This window comes from Urocitellus parryii, chromosome 1, assembly GCF_045843805.1.
Source record: "Urocitellus parryii isolate mUroPar1 chromosome 1, mUroPar1.hap1, whole genome shotgun sequence".
Classification (NCBI taxonomy): domain Eukaryota; kingdom Metazoa; phylum Chordata; class Mammalia; order Rodentia; family Sciuridae; genus Urocitellus; species Urocitellus parryii.
The window spans coordinates 14,735,172-14,758,366 of record NC_135531.1 but is presented as its reverse complement, the minus strand read 5'-3'; the positions used below and the strand labels follow the sequence as shown (position 1 = coordinate 14,758,366).

The 23,195-nt window shown below is 42.5% G+C and overlaps 2 pseudogenes; both read left to right on the top strand.

Moving 5' to 3' along the window:
* Positions 1–20,332, top strand: part of LOC144249193 (uncharacterized) — a 50,083-nt pseudogene extending 29,751 nt beyond the window's left edge.
* A 268-nt stretch (positions 20,333–20,600) lies between these two features.
* On the top strand, positions 20,601–22,476 carry LOC144249189 (uncharacterized; annotated as a pseudogene).
* The last annotated feature ends 719 nt before the right edge of the window (positions 22,477–23,195 follow it).

The window sequence follows — 23,195 nt, the reverse complement described above, 5'->3', positions numbered from 1 at the left end:
TATTTTTCCATCTTCTAAGATCTTCTTCTATTTCTCTCTTTAGGGTTCTGTAGTTTTCATTGTATAAATCTTTCATCTCTTTTACTAGGTTAATTCCCAAGTATTTTATTTTATTTTTTTTGAGGATATTGTGAATGGGGTGGTTTTCCTCATTTCCATTTCAGAAGATTTGTCACTGATATACAGGAATGTCTTTAATTTATGCGAGTTGATTTTATATCCTGCAACTTTGCTGAATTCATTTATTAGCTCTAGTAATTTCTTTGTAGACCCTTTTGGGTCTTCTAGGTATAAGATCATGTCATCCACAAATAGTGATAATTTAAGTTCTTCTTTTCCTATCTTTATGCCTTTAATTTATTTCATCTGTCTAATTTCTCTGGCCAGTATTTCGAGAACTATATTGAATAGAAGTGGTGAGAGAGGGCATCCCTGTCTTGTTCCAGATTTTAGAGGTAATGCCTATAATTTTTCTCCATTCAGAATGATGCTAGCCTGAAGCTTAGCATAGATAGCTTTTACAATGTGGAGGTCAGTTCCTGTTATCCCTAGTTTTTCTAGTGTTTTGAAAATAAAGGGATGCTGTACTTTGTCAAATGCTTTTTCTGCGTCTATCAAAATGATCATATGGTTCTTATCTTTAAGTCTATTGATGTGGTCAATAACATTTATTGATTTCCGTATATTGAACCAGCCTTGCATACCAGGGATGAATCCTACTTGATCATGGTGCACAATTTTTTTGATATGTTTTTGAATCTGTTTCACCAGAATTTTATTGAGGATTTTTGCATCTAGGTTCATTAGAGATATTGGTCTGTAGTTTTCTTTCTTTGAAGTGTCTTTGTCTGGTTTCAGGATCAGGGTGATGTTGGCCTCATAGAATGAATTTGGAAGAGCTCCCTCTTTTTCTATTTCCTGAAATAACTTGAGAAGTATTGGTATTAATTCTTCTCTAAAGGTTTTGTAGAACTCTGCTGTATACCCATCCAGTCCTGGGCTTTTCTTGGTTGGTAGTCTTTTGATTGCTTCTTCTATTTCCTCCATTGTTATTGGTCTGTGTAAATTGTGTGTATCCTCTTGACTCAATCTGGGCAAATCATATGACTTAAGCAATTTATCGATGTCTTCACTATCTTCTATTTTATTGGAATACAGGTTTTCAAAATAATTTCTAATTATCTTCTGTATTTCTGTAGTGTCTGTTTGATATTGCTTTTTTCATCCCTTTTGTTAGTAATTTGAGTTCTGTCTCTTCTTCTCTTTATTAGCATGGCTAAGGGTCTGTCAATATTGTTTATCTTTTCTAAAAACAACTTTTAGTTTTCTCAATTTTTTCAATTGTTTCTTTTGTTTCAATTTTGTTGATTTCTGCTCTGATTTTAATTATTTCTAGCCTTCTGCTACATTTGCTGTTGTTTTGCTCTTCCATTACTAGGGTTTTGAGAAGAAGTGTGAGCTCATTTATTTGTTTTTTTTTTTTTCTTTGTTTTCTTTTTTTTTCCTTTTCTTTCCTTTTTTTTTTTTTTTTTTTTTTTTTTTTTTTTTTTTAGGAATGAACTCCAGGCAATGAATTTCCCTCTTAAAATTGCTTTCATTGTGTCCCATAGATTCCAATATGTTGTGTCTGTATTTTCATTTATCTCTAAGAATTTTTTGATTTCCTCCTTTATGTCTTCTGTAACCCATTGATCATTCAGTAACATTGTTCATTTTCCAGGTGATGCAGGATTTTTCCTTCCTTCTTTTATCATTGATTTCCAGTTTCATTCCATTATGATCAGATAAGATGCATGCTATTATCTCCACACCTTTATATTTACTAATTGTTGCCCTATGGCATAATATATGGTCTATCTTTGAGAAGGATCCATGTGCTGCTGAGAAAAATGTATATCCATTTGATGTTGGTTGATATATTCTATATATGTCAGTTAAGTCTAGGTTATTGATTGTGTTATTGAGTTCTATAGTTTCTTTATTCAGCTTTTGATTGGAGGATCTGTCCAATGGTGAGAGAGGTGTGTTGAAGTCACCCATAATTATTGTGTTGTGGTCTATTTGATTCTTGAACTTGAGGAGAGTTTGTTTTATGAACGTTGCAGCACCGTTGTTTGTTGCATACATATTGATAATTGTTATGTCTTGTTGGTGAATGGTTCCTTTTAACAGTATATATTGTCCTTCTTTATCCCTTTTGATTAACTTAGGTTTGAAGTTGATTTTATTCGATATAAGTATGACCACTCCTACTTGCTTCCGAGGACCATGTGAGTGGTATGATTTTTCCCAACCTTTCACCTTCAGCCTGTGTATGACTTTTCCTATCATATGAGTCTCCTGAAGGCAGCATATTGTTGGATCTGTTTTTTTAATCCAAGTTTTTACTCTATGTCGCTTAATTGGTGAGTTTAAGCCATTAACGTTTAGGGTTACCATTGATATATGGTTTATACTACCAGTCATGTTTATTTGTTTGTTTATTTATTTATTTAAATTTGGCTTGTTTTTCCACTCTGATTATTTTCCCCCCTTTACTGAGTTACCTTCCACTGTTGGTTTTGGGTGCTGATTTTCGTTTCCTCTTGTTATAGTGTTTTGCTCAAAATGCTTTGCAGTGCTGGTTTTCTGGCTGCGGATTCTTTTAACTTTTGTTTATCATGAAATATTTTAATTTCATTGTCAAACCTGAAGCTTCATTTTGCTGGATACAATATTCTTGATTGGAATCCATTATCTTTCAGTGTTTGAAATACATTGTTCCAGGATCTTCTCGCTTTCAATGTCTGTGATGAAAAATCAGCTGTTAACCTAATTGGTTTACCCCTGAAAGTAATCTGCCTCCTTTCTCTTGTAGCTTTTACTATTCTCTCCTTGTTCTGTATATTGGATATCTTCATAATAATGTGTCTTGGAGATGGTCTATTACGGTTTTGTATGTTTGGGGTCCTGTAGGCTTCCAGGATTTGGCAATCCATTCCATCTTTCATGTCTGGAAAGTTTTCTAAAATTATTTCATCCATAAGAATTATCATTCCTTTGGTTTGGACCGCTATACCTTCCTCTATCCCAATGACTCTTACGTCTGACTTCTACTTGATCTAGTCTACTTGTAATATTCTCATTTGAGTTTTTGATTTGGTTTATGGTTTCCTGCATTTCTAGGATTTTTTAAAAAATCTCTATCTCTGGTACAGTTGATTTTTTGCTTCATGAATCTGTTTATGTAATTCATATTCAAAGAATTCTTTTATTGTTTGGACTTGCTGTCTTATGACTTCTTTAAGATTCCATTCCATCTATTCAGGTATGCCTTGAGTTCTTTATCTGTTCATTTTTCTGATATCTCTAGGTTCTCCTGTAAATTTAAGTTATCCTGCATTGTTTGTAATTCTTTTTCCCTTGTTTTTTTCATGGTGCTCACGTTACTTTCCAACTCTGTTTGACTGCTGTGTTTCTGTTTTCTCCTGTAAATTTGTATTGGTTTTGAATAGGTCCAAGATCTCTCCTTTGTGTTGGGAGACAATGTTTAGAGATGTTGGATTTAATTTTGATTTAAGGTAAATTCATTAGTTTCATTAAAGCCTACAGATTTGGATGGCATATAGAGAATTGAGGTTTGAACTTAGGATTTTATGTTAAGGTCAGAGATATGATGGTATGGAGGTTAGTATATCTTAGATTTTTTGTGGGGTTGCTCAAATGCAGGCAGATATTAACAAGAGAATAGACAGGAGTACTTGGGGTAGTTAAGGGCTTAGGCGGACTATAGACCATCTCTTAATATTCATCTATTTGCATTTAGTAAATTACACGTAATCGGAGTGGTCATGCTTGTGAGGAAAGATAGGGAAAAGGTAAGGAAGCAAACCAAGAAAGAGAGAGGGTGAGAAGAAAGAAAGAGAAAAAAATAGAAAAGAAAAAGAAGAAATGATAAAAAATAGAGTAAAATAAAAGTAAAATAAAGTAAAATAAAAATTAGAATTAAAAAAAAAAAGCACTGTTAGGCTTCTATTTTCTTCGCTTCCAGTAGGTGGTGCTGTGCCTTCCGGACCAAGATTTTGATCTCTGGTGTAGGAAACAATCTGTATGAGGCCGCTCCCTCCTCCCCCACCTGGTGTCTCTCCGATCCTGTTCACTTAGGTTTATTCCTGGCCTCTAGCCTCCTCCTTTCTCCCGCCAGACAGGCCTTCCCCCATGTGACACCTCTCCACATTCAAGCAACACTCTGGGCCTGCAGTTTTCTGGATGTGGAGCATGGCTATTGGAAACGGCCCCCTATTCTTTTGATTCCCTCTGATAGCCACTCCTCCAAGAGCTGGCGAGACAGGTGTTATTTTCACCGCTGGTGAGAGGGGGGAGTTGTAGGTCAGGTGCCTTTACCTTTCCCCAGGCCTCTATTCAATCTCACTCTGATAATCACGCCCCCGGAAAGCCGGGGAGAGATTTTATGCGATTTCCCTGCTGTATGGGAGAAGGGCTAAATGTCACATACATGTTCTATTGCTGAACTTGCTGCGATAGGGTCGGATCTGTCGGAAACTGGCGATGGTGACATCAGCTCTCCAATATGGTGGCTGGTAGCTTCCTCGGTGGGGTGTTCAGTGTGGAGGGCAGATCTGGGCGTTTTCTCTCACCCATCTCTAACCCAGAACTCAGCCTGGAGCACTGTGAGGGCACAGTTGGCAGGACCCCACAGAATCCGTAGCACCGTTTCTCTGCATTGCTGGCACGTCAGCGTGTGGGCTCCGGCTGTGGGGCAGGCTGCTGATCAATCAGCCTGAATCTCCAGGTGCACGGTTCACTCTCCATTGAGCCAAAGTAACGGATCTTCGGGTGTTGAAATTCTTCCTCTAGGTTTCAGTGCACCCCAATTTTGCTGGACATTCCTAACAAGATAGCTTCTGGCCGTTCTAAACTCGCTAATCACCTGTGCAGTGACGTGGTACACAGGGGTGTTGCGCTCTATTGGACACCATATTCCCTCCTCCAATATCCGTGTCCTTACATCTAGACACTAGAAGTGATAACTGTGGGTCCACCTCCATTTAAAGTATAATTCCCTCTTCAAAAAAGTGGAATTTTTATTTGAAAAGCACTCACACTCACACAAATAAAGTATCCACAGTGAAATGCTTAATCTGTGTTGTCTTATTGGGTTTCTCTTCCACTCTCTCCCCTCAGCTCTCAACACCTTGTGTTCTGTGGCTCTGGGGATCTGAAGCAGAGCCTGCAGCACACAGACAAATGCTCACCCCCTGAGCTGGACCCTTAGCTCCCATATTTGCTTTCAAATTATCTTATCTTATGTATTTCTACCAACTGTTGGAGAGTTACTAAGATATAACTACCTACCTATGTATTTTGGAGAGAAAGGAGATGTTTACTATGTGACAGGATATTAATGAACATTTTACCTCACTTTGGAAATTTGAATTTCTATGATGTCAATGATCTCACACTTCCCTGTGCTCTTCCTCAGCTCAGGTCCAACACTAGTATTTCCTCTCTTGACTTCAATACCACACAAAATTTGAATTCCAAAGGTAAAGGGAAAAGGCTTTAATCATGTTGTAAATTTTAATAAGAGAAAAAACACAATTCTGAATAGATCAAAAGGAACACAGAATAGGATAAATTTAAAAAAGAGGTTTATCTCAATGAAAGGTGTTCAGTCATTAATGAGAAGAAGAGAAAGGAAGTAGTGGTGGGCACTGCAGAGACCTCAGGCCCCAAATGTCCAGGTGCTGTGAAAGAGAATTAAATATTGGGGCATCATAATTTTACAAAGAAAGTGACAAAAAGTACTAATATCCACTTTCCATTAGGGAAAAGTAGAACCAGTAAGAAGTTGTGAGGTCAGACCACAGTAAGCTCTCCTCTCTCACTCTCTCCCCTTCTAGTTCCTGTGTCTTCATTGACAGAAATATGAAATAGTTTTATTCATCTTTGTTTTTTGTAGTGCTTTTAAAATGCATCTATTGACACATATTTCAACAAACATTGAAGGGGTTCATGTTATATCCTCGGTCATACAGAGTGCATTGGTCACTTCCAACAACTCATCTTCCATCCTCTCCTCACCACTTCCTAGACTCTAATAATCCCTACTCTACATTCAAGTAAACTTTGTGGTTATAAAATTCCACATTTGAGAGAGAACATGCCATACTTGTAGCTCTTCTCATAACAACTGGTCGAGGTAAGCACTCTGGATATGCTTAAGTGAATAATAATGCAGAGTTGATGTCATTGAAGGTAAAAGGACCATTAAACAGAGAGGACTGTGTTCCTATGAGGTGTAAATATATGTATGCTTCTGATAATCTTTTAATAACTAATTTTTGATACCAGGTAACAGTGGGCCATACCTGTAATCACACCCATTCAGGAGCCTGAGGTGGGAGGATTTCAAGTTGGAGAAATCCTGTGAAATTTAGGAAGACCCTGTCTCAAAAAGAAAATACCAATAAAGGGGCTCTGGTAGAAGAATGTGAAAACTCCTTTTACATTAGGGATATTTGTAAAGGGCTACATTTATACATTTGTCCTTCATTGGGGTTATGCTTCTAGGATAATAGTATGATCATGTAAGAATGATTCAACCTTTACAAAGGTTATTTGTTGTATTATGTCTCAGGAACTTTAGTTACTTGTTCATATTTTCTTTTATCTTCTTCAGTACTGGGAATTGAAGCCAAGTCACTAGAACAAAGCTACATCCCCAGCCTTTTATTATCATTGAGACAGGGTCTCCTTCAGTTACTCAGCCTGACCTCAGACTTTCATTTCTGCCTCAGCCTCCTCATTGCTGGGATTCCAGGTGTGTGGGACAACTGTGCCTGACTGACATATGCATACTTAAAATTCTGAAACCTACTTTTTAAATTAACAATTTTGTTTTCACTTCACAGATTGAACAATGACTACCAACTGTGGCTTAGAAAATTTAAATGACACTTCAATCTATTAAAGGTTGACATAAGAATTTCAATCTGAACTATATTTGTTTATTTCATATTTAAAGTCTATGTGTTCCAATCCCTCTTCCCCCACACCAACCTCTCTCGTCCTTTTAGTCCTTATAATTTAGGAATTCATCAGTAGAGAAACAAAACAGTTAGCTGGGAATTCCAGTCAAGACTGGAAAATTGATCTCCATCTTCTCTTCAAACGGTCCTCTCTATGGAGAACTCAGCTGCAGCTTTACCTAGGGTTTGATTTGAGATAATGAATTAAGCCTTTGTAGAAGCAGAGATACATGCCCTGAAGAAGCGCTGTGAACATGGGATATCACATATACAAAGGAAACAGAGAGTTTGGCGTTTCATAATAAGTAAGCCATTGTGAAATATTTTTACTTTAATCTAATTTATAAATGATAACAATTAGATTTATTATAATTGCATCCAAGATGATCGTTTTTCTTTTTTTCATTTGTTCTTCCTAGATATATAGGACATTAGAGTGAAAATGCTTGCATTTCAACTGAAGTTCATGAGACCCAACCATCTGAAGCAATTTGCCCCCAGGAATACCATCATCACCCAAAGTAATGAACTCGACTTTGAGATTGTGCAAGAGCGCCATCAGTATACACCAAATGCTGAGCAGCCACTCAATCCTTTGCCCCCTCTCTCAGGCCTGCCACTGCTTCTTCTGACCTAGAGGTCAAAGTCATGATCATTCACTGCTGTGTGAAGTAGGCTCTGGAATCTGCAGAGATGACACTAAGATCCCAGTTGCCTTTGTCACTGATATTAGAAGATTATGGAACAAGAGTACTCCCTTTCTGTCCTCAGCTGGGAGAACCCTGGTTGGAAAGCCTACATTTTCACTGGGAACTGCTCTCTAGGCCATGGGGGCTGCTATATTGGGCTTGCCCTTCACACAGACACTTGCCTAGAGCCCGCACACCATAGTTTTTCCTGCTTGCCTGCCTGGAACCCTAAGTCCATGACACAGAAGAAATGAAATTCAGCCTCAGAAGAGAACCATGCTGCAAATCAACCAGGCAATTGCCTGCCCTGGTAGCTATTCTTGGTCAAATCCATGTAGTCCTGTTGACAGGCTCCCCAGAGACAGGCAGACCTTAACACTGACCCATGACCACTGAGTCCTAGACCTAGAGGAAAAGGATTTTAAATAGTTTTTTTTATGGAGAATATGTATTTTCTCTCAGCCTTGCCACTGCTTCTTCTGACCTAGAGGCCAAAGTCATGGACCATTCATTCCTGTGTGAAGTAGGCTGTGGAATCTGTGGAGATGACATTAAGATCCCAGTTGCCTTTGTCACTGAGCTTAGAAGATTTTGGGCAATGATCCCCCTTCTGTCCTGAGCTGGGAGAACCCTGATTTGAAAGCCTACATTTCCACTGGGAACTGCTCTGTAGGCCATGGGGGCTGATATATTGGGCCTGCCCTCCACACAGATACTTTATTGGGCCTGCCCCCCACAAAGATACTTTATTGGGCCTGCCCTCCATACAGATAGATACTTGCCTAGAGCCCACACACCACAGAATTATCTGTAGTTCCTCCTGCCTGCCTTCCTGGAACCCTATACCCATGACACAGAAGAAATCAAATTCAGCCTCAGGAGAGAACCATGCTGCAAACTTGCCCTAGAAGCTTCTCTTGGTCAAATTCATGTAGTCTGTTGACAGGCTCCCCAGAAACAGGCAGACCTTTAACCCTGACCCATGACCACTGAGTCCTAGGAGTACTGAGTGTTCAGATTGGTGGATTTTTATTTCTACTTCTGTATCAGAAAAATGTAAGACTCATCAGTTATTTAAGTCTCCTTGTTTACTTACTAATAGGCAATTGATGTTGTTTTACAGACCCTCATAAATATTTGGTTCCCTTGCTCAACAGGAGACAGAATGAAGAGAGAAGAGAAGATGGAGGGGTGCTGCATGGGGTGGGAGACAGAGCTCTGATCTGAGCTGTGCTGTGGACTGGACATCAGAGCCTTAGAGAAGGTCTCCTTTCTTGGGCAGAGGTGTAAAAAGTATCCAGGGACAGCAATGCAAAGGAGCTCAGATGTTGGCCTCTAACAAATCTATCTAAGTGTAGGAAAGAATGTGTGGGAAGGCAGGAGTTTATTATGTGGGAAGTATGTCTCTTTGGACAGTATATTTATTCTGCATCTCCCTAAGGAAGGGACTGGAAGGAGACAATTACCCAAGTCAGACCTGTGGCCTGATCCCAAAGGAAACTCTGAGATAGGAGGGTAGAGTGCTAACAGAATGTATAATTGGGTGGCCACTTGCTGGTGTTTCCTCAAAACTGAATGTGACCTTCCAGAAAGGAGAGAGAATCAGCATCAATAAATATTAATGGTCTATAGTTATTTTCTTATTAAATAAGGAGGACACCAAAATGAAATCTCTAGCCTTGGGCCTTCTGAGTTGACAATCATGGGATCCAAGACATCAGCTCTAGGTCAGACATGTCAAGGCAGTGACAGAATCCTGCCCTGGAGAGCTGTGTCCAGGTTAAGAGACTTCATAGATTTTCCTTCAAGATCCTCCAAAACTGAAGGCTTCTGGGTGGGATCACATGCCTAATGTCAGTTTGCTCAGGTGGCTTTAGCAAAGTATCATCAGCAGGGTGTCATGATGTACCAGTAGTCCAAGCTACACAGGAGGCTCAGACAGGAGCATTGCTTGAGCTCACGACTTTGAAGTCACCCTGGGCAACAGAGCAAGATCCTCTCTCAAAAAAATAAAAAGTAAATTACTATACACTGGGCTAAGCTTGAAGGCATGTAATGCCTTATTTAGCATGGACATGGACTTTTAAACTTTCCTGTTCCCTGAAACACAGTAGGTTTTAGATTGAGGGGATTTGTATTTAGAGGGGTTTAGGTGCTAGGTCCTTTTGAACAGTGGGATCAGACCTGTTTGCCTTGTTTTTCTCATCAGCTAAATTGCATGTCAATGGTCCATGGCATGGAATGGGAGTAGAGGTCAAGGAGGAGTTGGAGTGTTTTTGTGGTTCAGATACACAGACAGGATTCCAATGGGATCATCCTTTCTTCTAAAAACCTGAAGTCTAAATCAGTCTTTCTTCCTCTCCCTCTCCTCATGGATTTTCTTGAACCTTGGGGACAACTAGAGGATTAGCCTCCACAAGAAAGAAAGGAAGCTAGGTGCAGTGGCCCAGGCCTGCAATCCCAGGGATTTGGAGTCTGAAGCAGGAGGAAAACAAGTTCAAGGCCAGCAATAGTAAAATAAAAATCCTTCTCTCTCTCTCTCTCTCTCTCTCTCTCTCTCTCTCTCTCTCTCTCTCACAGACACACACACACACACACACAAACACACACACACACACACACACAAAATGGAGATGTAGTTGAGTATAGAGATGTATGAAGCTCTTGGTTCAATCACCTGCACCACTAATGGGAAAAAACACCCAAAACGTGTCATGACCATATATGTCACTATGCAAAGATTCCAGACCTTGTGAAATGTTATATTTTACAAATGTACTAGTACAAAAGGACATCTTTTCACTTTTGAGAACCTTTTATTGCTTTTCACACACACACACACACCATGCCTTCCAAAATATTGAGCATTGTAATAATGTACGTTTCTTTGGTTAAATTTACATAAAACAAAACTAGAACTCTCTAAAAATCTTTATACAACTTATGATTTTAGTATTGAAAATGATGGGAAGAAATACTTAGCATATGAAAAAATTTTAATGTGGGTGATATAAAATAATAGAAAAATAAAAAAAACCTGAAATTTAAACGTGTGTATGTGTGTGTGTGTGTGTGTGTGTGTGTGTGTGTGTGTGTGTTTCCCTTGGAATTTGGGATTGAACCTGGGGCACTTTAACATTGAGCTCGTCTTCTGCTCTTTTTATATTTGAAAAGAGAGTCTCACTAAATTGCTTGTGTACTTGTGATCCTCTTGCCTCAGCCTCCTAAGTAGCTGGAATAACAGACATTGTAGGGGTTGATAATAGGCAATTACATAGAGGTAGTACACAAAGCTGGATGACTTTCTCAATCACAAACTCTGTTTCAAAGTATTACATTTAGCTGAATGGTGATTTTTAAAAAATTAGGGCATGAAACTCCTTAGAGATTATGTTTACATTCATTTTCTATATGGTATTACTTTTCTGAAATACAATCAAAGTCTCATGATCTTGAATTAAAACTGATTCATGAAGAAATCACTGTGGGATAAAGTTTGAGAGAAAGAAGTCACAGGGTGGTTTTTACTGTCACAATTTTTGTCACAATGATCCAAGAAGAAGTCATTTTTATCATTTTTATTCTAAGAACATACACAAAACTATTGACTCCTGCACAAACTTGTATCTTAACAATGCATTTGGGCCAAGCGAACTCTGCTTTGGAGGGGTTTATAATTTGGCCCCTCTAGAGACACTCAGAGCCACAGCTGCTGCTAACACAAATCACTAGGATATAAGGCAGGGCTCACCCATCCACTAGGCAAAGTGTCTAGGGCCTTAAAATATTCTAGGGTCCTACAAAATTATTTTAATTTCTTTTGAAACTGAAAGAAAAAATAATTATCATGCATAATATAACATCTGATATAGATATCAACATATTGTCATAAAACCATAGTGTTAGACAATAATTTTTAATTTAATGAATTGATGGAGTTTTCAGTTCAGGAATGAGTACCTTAAGGCAAATGTATGCCAAGGGTCAGGGTGGGTCTCTGCAAGGGGCAGAGGGACACAGTATGTGTTCCAATTCCCTAGGCTCAGGAAGGCTCAGCCTTTGAAAAGTAGCACAGAGGGAGGCCAATGCTTTGGTCTAAGCTGGTGAATGCACTCTGAAAGAAGGAGGGATATCCTGACTTGACCCACAGTTAACTATACTATGACACTTTACTTGTCTTAAATAATGTTTGTATTATTTAAAAGATTGTCATTTAATAATCTTTAGAAACTTTTCCATGCATTCATAATTTAATAAAGTTCTTACATAATTATCTTTGATATCATTTGCATCCATTTTGCAAACTAAAATCTAACTATATTTTTGTAGTTTTTGTAACTCTTAGTAAATATATTGCTAAAATATTCCTTACTTTAATTTCATTTCACTAGAATAATTTATAGGAGGACAGAAAAGGGAATGAAAGTGGAAGATATGAGATTAGAGAATTGATTTTATCAAGTATTTTTTATTAAAGGTGGGTATGTGCCTAGGAGTGCTCTGTGGTTTATACACAAAATGTATAAAATTGTATAGCATTGTAATGCCAGATTCATGGGACCTCAATAGATCTCCAGGAGCCAAATCTGATGCAATCACACAAGAGTCTTTATTGCAAGCTTGAGCCTGACGCACAACCATTCCCAACACAAGGGTCCCAGGTAGTGAGTCCCAGTTCTTTGTCCAGTAAGATTTTATAGATTTGGGGGGGATACTCTATGTGTCACAAAATCACACAGCAAATTATTCCATACCTGGGGAAAATCAAACAACAACTCTTAGCATTGATTAGCACATTCACTGGTGGGAACAAGTTGGATAAGTGTGATTGGTTAGTACAGAGGGGGATTCCTTTGAACTGATTTGTTTAAGGTGTGAGGGGTGTACTTGCTAAACTACATGGTTTCCTAATATATTTTCGACTACCATAAACTACCGGGGAGGTGGGTCATTTGTCATCCTAGGTATTTTCCCTGTCTCATGCTGATTGGTGGTTGCTAGGGGGTTTCTAGGGTCCTCACCTAGACTAACTGAGTAAGGGACATCTGGTGCCACAGATTTCTCCTGTTATTTGTAGACAAACAACTCAGCAGGGTGGATATGTGCCTAGAAGTGCTTTGTGGGTTTTTCCAAGGACAAGGGTCAGGCCCCCTTCCTTAGACCAGGCCTTGAGGTTGAAGCTGCTGTTATTTATTTATTTATTCATTTAAAAATGGAGTCACATCAGTTTCTCAGCATCATTATCTTTGTTTAGAGATTTAAAATCTATATGATTCCATGTCAACAGCAAGCCATATTTTCAATACTATAAAAATTTAATATATAAAAAATTCCTTAATGCTCTCTACCTCTTGGAATTACAAGGGCATTTAATATGTCCTACAACCTCTATGCTATCTATTCCCTCTGGGATTCTAAGGGCTTCCTTATTTCTAACTAAGTGGATTATTTTTATCTTGTACTTTGAACGAACACTAATTTTTCCTTAATAGAATTTCTTGTTTCTGTGAATGAATCTGTGTAATAAATTCCTAATAGTGGAATTCCTATATCAAAACAGTATATTTAAAAATGTCAAAACACATGCCTAGGTTGCGTGTTCAAGGAGCCTACCAAATTCACTCAAACAACAGTATTGAAGAACGTCTTTTTTTGCCAACATTAATTAAAAATTTTTTCTTAGTTGTACCTGGACACAATATCTTTATTTTGTTTGTTTTTATATGCTGCTGAGAATCAAACCCCGTGCTTCACATGTGCAAGGCAAGTGCTCTGACACTGAGCCATAACCCAGTCCTTAGACATCATTTTAACAACATGGGTTATAAAGAAAATCTTCTTTTTTATATAGCAGTAATAAAATCCAGGGACACATGCATGTTAGGCAAGTGTTCCACCCCTGATCTACATCCCTGGACCCTGTAATGAAAGTTTTCAACTCTTTCATATATGCTACTTAAAATGTATTTGTTTTAATTTCCTGGTGTCTAATATTAGAGAGGCTAGGCTCATCTTTGCTACTGAAGAAGTTAGTAGTGTTATGTATTTGTCTGTGGAAATTTGAGAAGAGTTTCATAATTCTCATCAATTTTCTAATTGGTTTGGGGTGAATGACATTAATAATAGCAAATTTTCAATAATTAGTACTTTCAAAAGCTTAAAGCATCTCATCTTATGTACTTTATTTACTCTCTGCCTCACTCACATCCAATTTTTTGTCCCTAATACTCATCCCAATTTGTTCTCTTGCTGAATCTTCAATTATGATTTCAAATCTTTGACCTCAGAACACTCCTTATTGGCTCCACTTCACACCATAACAGTCAAGGACTCTGGGTACCCAGTGTCATCTGAACTCTCCTTTCCAGATTCCACGTCCACACTGCCCCCAAGAAGCATTACTTCTCTGCTCCAGGAGAAACACTCATGCAGTTTTAGGCAAGAAGACGTCAGCAGTCAGGACTGGATGAAAGTTGGTGGGAGGACATCACTGAATATAGCTCTAGATTGCCAGAAGAAAAGGTAGCAGAAGGAGATTCAGGAGGAAGAAACTACAGAGTTCTAGTGCCTGGAGCTGCATTGGTAATCAAAGTCACATCGTCATCCTGGAGCTTGGGATCTATCAAAGTTGTGTGCAGTATCTGAAAAACAGAGAGAGAGAGAGAGAGAGAGAGAGAGAGAGAGAGAGAGAGAAGAAAAAAGAGAGGGAAGAGGGAGGGGAAAGGAAAGAGAAGGAGGGAGAAAGAAGCCCTTTGGTCTGAAACAAAAATGCCAAACTGAGACTGCATGCAACAAACTCAGGGTGAAATTTCAACCCAGGAGACCAATACCAAGAACAAAGACAAACAGAACTGTCAATCCAAAGGGTTGACCTTTTATACTTGGACTTAAAACCTAGGGAACTGCCATCTCAAGTGTTCACTCAAAACCAAACTTCTTCATTGTCCTATACACTATGGGGTATAGTGTTTCTGATGCAATTTGAAGTCATCCCTCACTTTCCTCTTAATCAAATAGATGCTAGAAAACACAACTTTTTGAATCCACTTTCTCCCCAGAATTATATATTAGAAGACCTTAGCACATTCAAGCATAACAGAATTATTTGCTGTTGAGGGCCACAACCAAGTTAAGATGGCACCTGACACTTTGCCAGGAGGAGTGGTTTTTGAAGTAACACCAGCGAGCCATTAAGATGATGAGGATTCCAAAGCCACCTAAGCAAACTGACATTAGGCATGTGACCCTACCCAGAAGCCTTTAGTTTTGGTGGATCTTGAAGTAAAATCTATGAAGTCTCTTATAATGGACACGGCCCACCAGGGCAGGATTCTGTCACTGTTTGGACATGTCTGACCTAGAGCTGATGTGTTGGATCCTATGATTATCAACTCAGAAAGCCCAAGACATTTTGATGTCCTTCTTAGTTAATAAGAAATTAACTGTAGACCATTTAAAGGATGTTTATTGATGCTGATTACCTCTCCTCTTCTGAAGGTCACATACAGTTTTGAGGAAACACCAGCAAGTGGCCACCCAAATACACATTCTGTTAGCACACTACTCTTATGTCTCCAGAGATGGCATTGCGTTCAGTCCACAGCTCTGACCTGGGTAATTGTCTCCTTCCTGCCACAGACATACCTATACAGCTTCCCATCCTGACCCTCTATTAATCCCCTCAAAATCAATAGACAAACAGTGAATAAAGGAATGGCTTTAATCATCATGAAAAATTCAACCAGATTCAAAACTATGAGAATTTTCAGTCTATTTAAAGAAGAGTTCCTTAACAAATTAATTACACAATTTTTTTTTAAATTCAAGAACCTTTATATCATTCCAGTGAGAAAGAACAAAACAAGGATGATCAGCACAGCCAAGACTTCAAGGTGCCTAGGCATGCAGGGCACAGTCCCAGTGCATGAGTCCACAGAGACAGTATGAGGGTCCCCAGTGGTGTATTTCAGGCTCCTTCTAGGGCTTTGGCTGAAGTTCATCATACTGCAAGGCATCCTCAAGATGGGGTTCCTTTCCTTCCTGGGTTTCTCTTTATGAAAGCCTCCATTTTTAGCAGCTTCTGGAGATCCTGGGCTCCAGGAGACAGCTGAATGGTGTCTGTCCAATTGCCCAGGCTCTTGCACCTCCTGGGAGGTTCAGGGCTCATTGTGCCCCACTTATGATAGTGCTTGTCTCTTCTTGAGGTGATTAGAGCTCCTGAGAGGTTTTAGCCATTAGCTGTTGGATGCTAGGGTCTTGAACTCAGTGCTGGTCCATCTTAACTCCCTGCTCCTGTGTTACAACACATTCTGTTAGTGCACTACTTCAGTTCCCCAAAGACATCTCCCCGCTCTGTGTAAGCCCAGTGAGCAGTTGGCTTACTGGAAAATTCACATCTGTGCAGCTCTGGAGGCACTGGCAGGAGTGGCAGCTCAGTGATGGAAAATTATCTGGGTTCAGGCCTGTGGGAATGTGGGGCTCTGGACAAGATCTCCTAAGAGTCAATGATCCCCAGGTTGACAGACAGACTGCCATAGCTTCAGCTTCCCTACCATGACAAGGTGTGTCCCTGGCTTAGGAAAAGGAGCAACTCATTCAGTCTGGTATGGACTGCAGTGTTCTGTCCTGTAGCTGACCTCAGAAATCACACCCAATCATGTGGCTGTCCAGGGAAACAGAGCATGAGGGGAACAGAGGGGAGGCACAGGAGGGGGCCAGAAAAAGGGGCCTGAAACCAAGGGACAGGGATAGGGTCCTTGAGAAAGGTGGCCAGGGACTCAAGCAAGGAACCGGGCCCAGTTATGGAGAGCCAAGTGCTTGCACCTGGGCCTGGGTGAATGAAAAGAAACATGGATGGGGAGGGGTGAGAGGGGAGAAAGGGAGCAGGTGGCACAAGGGGAGGAGGGCCCAAGGCCCAGGTCCACTGCAGGGTGTCAGGGTTGGGGTGCAGGGCCCAGGCTGAGGGAGGCCAAAGGGCCCAGGCAAGGGGCAGGGCTACCTTTTCCTAAGATAGCCCAGAGGGCCAAGAGGCCAGGTCAAGTCCCTTGGCCCTGGTGAACTTCCTGGGAAGGGGATCAGGAAAGAGGGCATGGCAGAGACAGAAAGGACAGGAGGGCAAAAGGAGGGCACAGCCTGAAGGAATAGTGTGGGTGGGTGGGGGCCAGGCCCCCAGCAAAGAGCCCATATAGGGGATCTAGAAGATGGTCCTGTCCAGGGGAAAGCAGGGAAGGGCGGGGCCAGGAAGGCGGGCCTGAACTAGGGTACTGCAGTCCAGGGAAGCCAAGGAAGCAGGCAAGCAGCCCCAGGGAGGGTTCCTCAGACAAAGCCCAGAAAATCATGGAGCAAGAAGTGACACCAGAGGCTCAAGTGAGGGGACAGACCAGGGAACAGAGAACCAAGGACCAGGGCTTGGGCAGGGATCCCAGGAGAGTGGATAAGACTTGGGAGGGAAGGCAGGGGATTCAGCAGGGGGCAGTCAGGCTCCAGGCAAGGTCCATCTCCAGGTTTCAGGGTTCCTGGTGCAGGACCAAGCACCCAGGGAGAGCAAGGGGCCCAGGCTAGGGGCAGGGCTGTTTCCCATAAGGCCATTGGTGCAGATGAGAATCCAGGACCAGGGAACTAGTAAAGGAGGCCTGGCAAGGAAAGGGGCCCAGAAGGAGGGAGATGGGAGGGCACAGCGGGGGGGGGGGGGGGGGTTGGGTGGGTCAGGGGGAGGGGCGACAGCCAGGACTCAAGACACGCACCCATGCAAGTGACCTACCCCACTGATGATGATAAAGGACCCAAGGAGCAGGAGACCTGCCAGGGGAAAGTGGGAGGGAAAGGAAATGAAGCCTCTGTGTGAAGACCAGGAGACAAGGGGATGTTCAAGGGGCTCCTAGGGGAGCCTGCTGGTGGGCCCCAGAAAGGGGCCCCCAGGTCCCTCTCTGAGGATCTACTCATCTGGGACAGAGGAGCACAATTGGCTGGCCTCTGTGCCCTAACTGCCCCCTCTGGGGAACACCACCCTGCCACTCACCTGAGTCCCCTTAGCAGCCTGAAACTTGAGGCCTGGCAGGTAACATGGGACTTGCTCCAACCCAGCCCTGAGTGATCCTCTCCCTTCCCTCCCCTGCCCTCTCGCCTTGCATTCTGCCCCTACCCAAGGTTTATCTATTTATTAGCTGTAGATGGACATAATACCTTCATTTATTTATTGTTTATTTCTGTATTGTGCTGAGGATTGAATCCAGTACGTCCATACACACCAGGCAAGTGCTCTGCCACTTAGTCACAATCCCAGCCCTGTGTTACTATTTTTTATAACTTTATTTATTTATTTATTTATATTTATGTGGTGCTGAGGATCAAACTTCGGGTCTTGCATGTGTGAGGTGAGCGCTCTACCACTGAGCCACAACCCCAGCATCTATGTTACTATTTTTAAAATCAAAACTGCTTATTATGCTTGGTGCTTCTCTAATGTTCAAACATTTGAGGCAGCAGAACTTGTCCCTGATAACTCGCAATATCACCAGGACTGATGTCCTTGACCCACAGCAGAATGATGTGCAGGTGCCAGGTTCCAGACTGAAAAGCAGTACTCAGACTGTCAGCACTGGGTTAAAAACATTTAAAAAAAAATGTTACACATTAGATGTAAAAAACTGATGTGACATTACTTATTTTTATTTTTTCTGAAGAAAAAAAATAAATAACAGCAGCTTCTATCTCAAGGCCTGTCCAAAGGAAGGGGGTATGACCCTTGTCCTTGGAAAAATCCACAGAGATCTCCTAGGTACCTACCCATCCTGCTGAGTTGTTTGTGTGCAAATAACAGGAGAGATCTTTGGTGCCAGGTGTCCCTGACTCAGGCTAGATGAGGACCCTTAGCAACCCCCTAACAACCGCTAATCAGCATGAGACAGGCAAAACACCTGGGAGTCCAGATGACCCCCTACTAGTTTATGGTGGTTGATAACATGTTAGGGAATCATGTAGTTTAGCACGTACACCCCTCATGGTTTAAACCAATCAGTTCAAAGGAATCCCCCTCTTGTACTAACCAATCATCCCTAACCAATTTGTTTCCACCAGTGAATGTGCTAATCAATGGTAAGAATTGTTGTTTGATCTTCCTATGGTGTGGGATGATTTCCTGTGTGATGTTGTGATGCATAGAGTATCCCCCCAAAACCTATAAAATCTCACTGAACAAAGGACTGGGACTCACTCCTTGGGACCACTGCATCAGGTTGTGAGTCCAGGCTGGAGCTTGCAATAAAGACTCTTGTGTGATTGCATCGGATTCAGCTCCTGGAGGTCTATTGGGGTCCCATGAATCTGGCATTATATCTGGGGACTTGTCCAGGATCCCCCAGGTCCCAGGACCCCTGAACTGGAGAGTCTAACACCATGAATCTTGTCATTTCTGTGGTCTATCTTTGTTCTGACTATGGCCTGTAGAATCTGTACTCTGGGCTGGCAATTGGCCTCCGGACATGTGCTGGAGGGTCACCAGCTGAGGCTCCTGGGAGATGTCCCAGACCCCATCAGAGAGCCATTCGACTCAATCAGAGGGGGATACTCCCCCAATCTGTTCATCTGATTTTAGGGGAAGGCCAGTTGTTCTGGCCATTTGGCTTGTGGCCAGTGTCCTACATCCATTTTTGTCTGCAATCTGAAAAGGGAATCTGTGTTTTGGCATTTTGTCTGTGTTTTTGTTAAGTGTGAGGACATTGTTTTACCTTGGACATTGGACTGACACCAGATGAAAAGAGACAGACTCAGACTACCCCCCTTTCTTTGCTAGTGTCTCATTTTGATGAGGTTAAGGAAAGAGTGCGAAATTTGAGTGTTGTGGTAAAGAAAAGAAAACTTCAGACTCTTTGTACTTCTGAAAGGCCTACTTTTGGTGTTGGATGGCCACCTAGTGGCACTTTTGACTCAGAAACTATACTTCTTGTTAAAACCCAAGTTTTTCTCCCAGGTAGCTCTGGACACCTGGACCAGGTGCCCTAGATCCTGGTCTGGCAGGACTTTGTTTGGAACCCTCCCCTGGCTAGCTCCTTTACAAAGAAATTCTTCAAGGGCTGGCGCTTAAGGAGACAACGTACTGTGTTGGCCAGCGCCCCTGCCCTGTCCTTCTGCCCCAGAACCCCTTTACCCAATTCTGCAGAGCAGGATGGAGATGGAACTCCTGTCTCTGCCATCTTACCAGCCATTTCTAACAACCTTTTCTTCCTGGTTTTAGTCCCATTCCTACCCCTGCCCCTTACAGTGGTGTAGGTGGTGGAGGAAAGATACTGAGGGGCTGGTGGCTGGAACCCTTGGCTGCACTGAGTGGACTCATGCCCTGGCACCAGAGAGACACATAGACTCCAGGGTCTTGCCTCTCCAGGTGGCAGGACCCCCAGAGGAGGCAGGGATTCAGCCCCTTCACTACTGGCCCTTTGCCTCTAGTGATTTGTGTAACTGGAGAAACCAGAATGCTAGGTTCCCAGAGAACCATCAGACTTAATCTCCTTATGGATAGCATTCTCTTACCCACCAGCCCACCTGGGATGACTGTCCACAGCTGCTCTGCATCTCTTCACAATGGAGGAGAGGGAGCACATCCAGATGGAAGCTTGAAACTGGTCCCTGGAGATGATGGGTGGCCCAAAACCAATTCAGATATAATTAACATCACCTTTCTCCTGAGCCACCAGACCAGGACCAATGGGACTACAATACACCTGAAGGTAGAGAGAAGCTCTGGATCTACTGCAGTTTGGCCTAGGTATAGAGTTCATCAGGGTAGGAGGAATCTCCAACCTGATTTTTAGAGAGGTTACTGGAGGCCTTTAGACAGTACACTCCCCTCAATCCAGGAACAGAAGAAAACCAAGGGGCAGTAGGAATGGTCTTTGTAAACCAGTCAGCACCAGACATTAGAAGAAAGTTACAGAAGCTGGACGATTTGGAAAGGAAAACCTTGCAGGACTTGCTAGCCATAGCCCAGAAAGTGTACAACAACTGGGACTCACTAGAAGACAGACAAGTGAAGGCGAGTAAGGAGATGACCCAAGTCCTGGTAACAGCAATCAGTGGCAGCAACACCCCCCACACCACCACCAGAGGACCCCCAGAGGGTAAGAGGAGCCCTCTTAGAACCAGTGAAAAGAACCAGTGTGCCTATTGCAAGGAAACAGGGCACTGGCTCAAGGACTGTCCCAAAAAGTCTAGGGATCAAAAAGAAGGGAGACACCCTCACCCAGTTCTAGCTATGAACAACACAGATAGTGATGGGGGGTGGGGTTTGACTCCCCTCCTTGAACCCAGGGTAACTCTTAAGGTGGAGGGGACTCCCATAGACTTTCTGGTGGATACTGGAGCTCAGCATTCAGTCCTACTGAAACCCCAAGGAAAGTTACCAGAAAAGTCATCCTGGGTACAGGGAGCTACTGGAATGAGCCAATATTCATGGACTACCTGAAGGACAGTGGACCTAGGTGTGGGCCAGGTATCCCACTCATTCATGGTGATTCCAGAATGCCCTTACCCCTTATTGGGAAGAAACTTGCTTACCAAAATTGGGGCTCAGATTCACTTTCAACCTGAGGGATTCTCAGTATCAGACTCTCTATGTTGCCCCATCCAGGTATTAACTCTTGCCCTGGAAGATGAATACCAGCTTCTCCAGCAGCCAACACCCATTGATGAGAACATAGATTACTGGTTGCAATCCTACTCTGAGGCTTGGGCAAAGACCACAGGGATGGGACACGCAGAGCATAGGCCTGCAATTTTTATTGAGTTAAAACTTGGGGCAGACCCAGTCAGGGTTTGACACTACTTCATGTCCATGGAAGCCAGAGTGGGGATAACACCCCACATCAGATGTCTGTTGGAATTGGGAGTGCTGAGGCCCTGCCAGTCAGGCTGGAACACTCCTTTGCTGCCAGTTGGCAAGCCCCAGTCAGATGACTATCAGCCAGTACAAGACCTGAGGGAAGTAACAAGAGGGTGATGGCCATCCACCCAACTGTCCCCAACCCATACACCCTCTTGAATGCACTACCACCAGACTGGCAGTGGTATACCATCCTGGACTTGAAGGATGCTTTCTTCAGCCTGCCCCTGGCACACAAAAGCCAGAATTTGTTTGCCTTTGAGTGGCGGATGTTGAGAGAGGCATCAGTGGACAACTAACCTGGACCAGACTCTCGCAAGGATTCAAGAACTCTCCAACCATCTTCGATGAGGTGCTACATGAGGACTTGGGTGAGTTCAGAACAGAGCACCCTAACTTAACCCTTTTGCAGTATGTTGATGACTTGCTGATTGCCACCAGGACTAGAACGGAATGCATGCAGGGAAGTAAGGCCTTACTCAGAGCCCTGGGAGGCATGGGCTATTGTGCTTCAGCTAAAATCTGTAAGCCAGAGGTAACTTACCTGGGCTACTTGCTAAAGGAGGGACAACAGTGGCTCACACAAGCTAGAAAAGAGACTGTGCTAAAAATTCCAAAGCTCCAGACCTCGCATCAGGTGACGGAATGTCTGGGATCCCCAGGTTTCTGTACATTGTGGATCCCTAGCTTCGCTGAGCTTGCCAAGCCCGTCTATGAAGCCAGTAAGGAAGGACAACAGTTTTGGTGGACTGAGAAAATGGATCAGTCTTTTAACCAAATTAAGACTGCCTTGCTGTCAGCCCCTGCCTTGGACTCCCTGCTGTTATTAAACCTTTTTACCTGTACCCTGCTGAACACAAGGGAGTTGCCAAGGGAGTCCTGACTCAGTATCTCAGCCCATGGAAGACGCCAGTGGAGTATCTTTTGAAGAGACTAGATCCTGTGGCAGCTGGATGGCCACCTTATCTGAGGATGATTGCAGCCACTGCCCTGATACTGAAAGACACAGATAAATTGACCACAGGACAAGAACTGTACATCACCACACCCCACACAGTTCAAAGGGTGCTGAGGCAACCACCAGATCGATGCCTCAGCAATGTCAGACTTACTACCAGGGTTTGCTACTTGAACCTCTGAGAATCAACTTCCAGACACTCTCAGCACTCAACCCATGACCCTGCAACTGGATCCCTACCTGGAGGCACCTCTGCAGGATTGTGCAGGAATTTTAGCTCAGGCTCATGGCATTCAAGGAACTTATGGATCAACCTTTTCCCAATGCTGACCTCTTGTGGTTCAGGGATGGAAAAAGCTTTATCCAAAACAGTCAGAGGTATGTGGGTGCAGTTGTAGTAACTGAGACAGAGGTGATCTGGGCTGAGCCCCAGCCAGCTGGGACCTCTGCCCAGACAGCCAAGTTAGTGTCATTGATCCAAGCATTAATGCTGGGTAAAGACAAGAAACTGACTGTGTATACTGACAGCCGCTCTGCATTTGCCACGGCCCACATACATGGAGCCATCTATAAGGAAAGGGGGCTCCAGACCACAGAAGGAAAGACTATTAAAAACAAAGAAGAAATATTAGCCCTAATTGCCA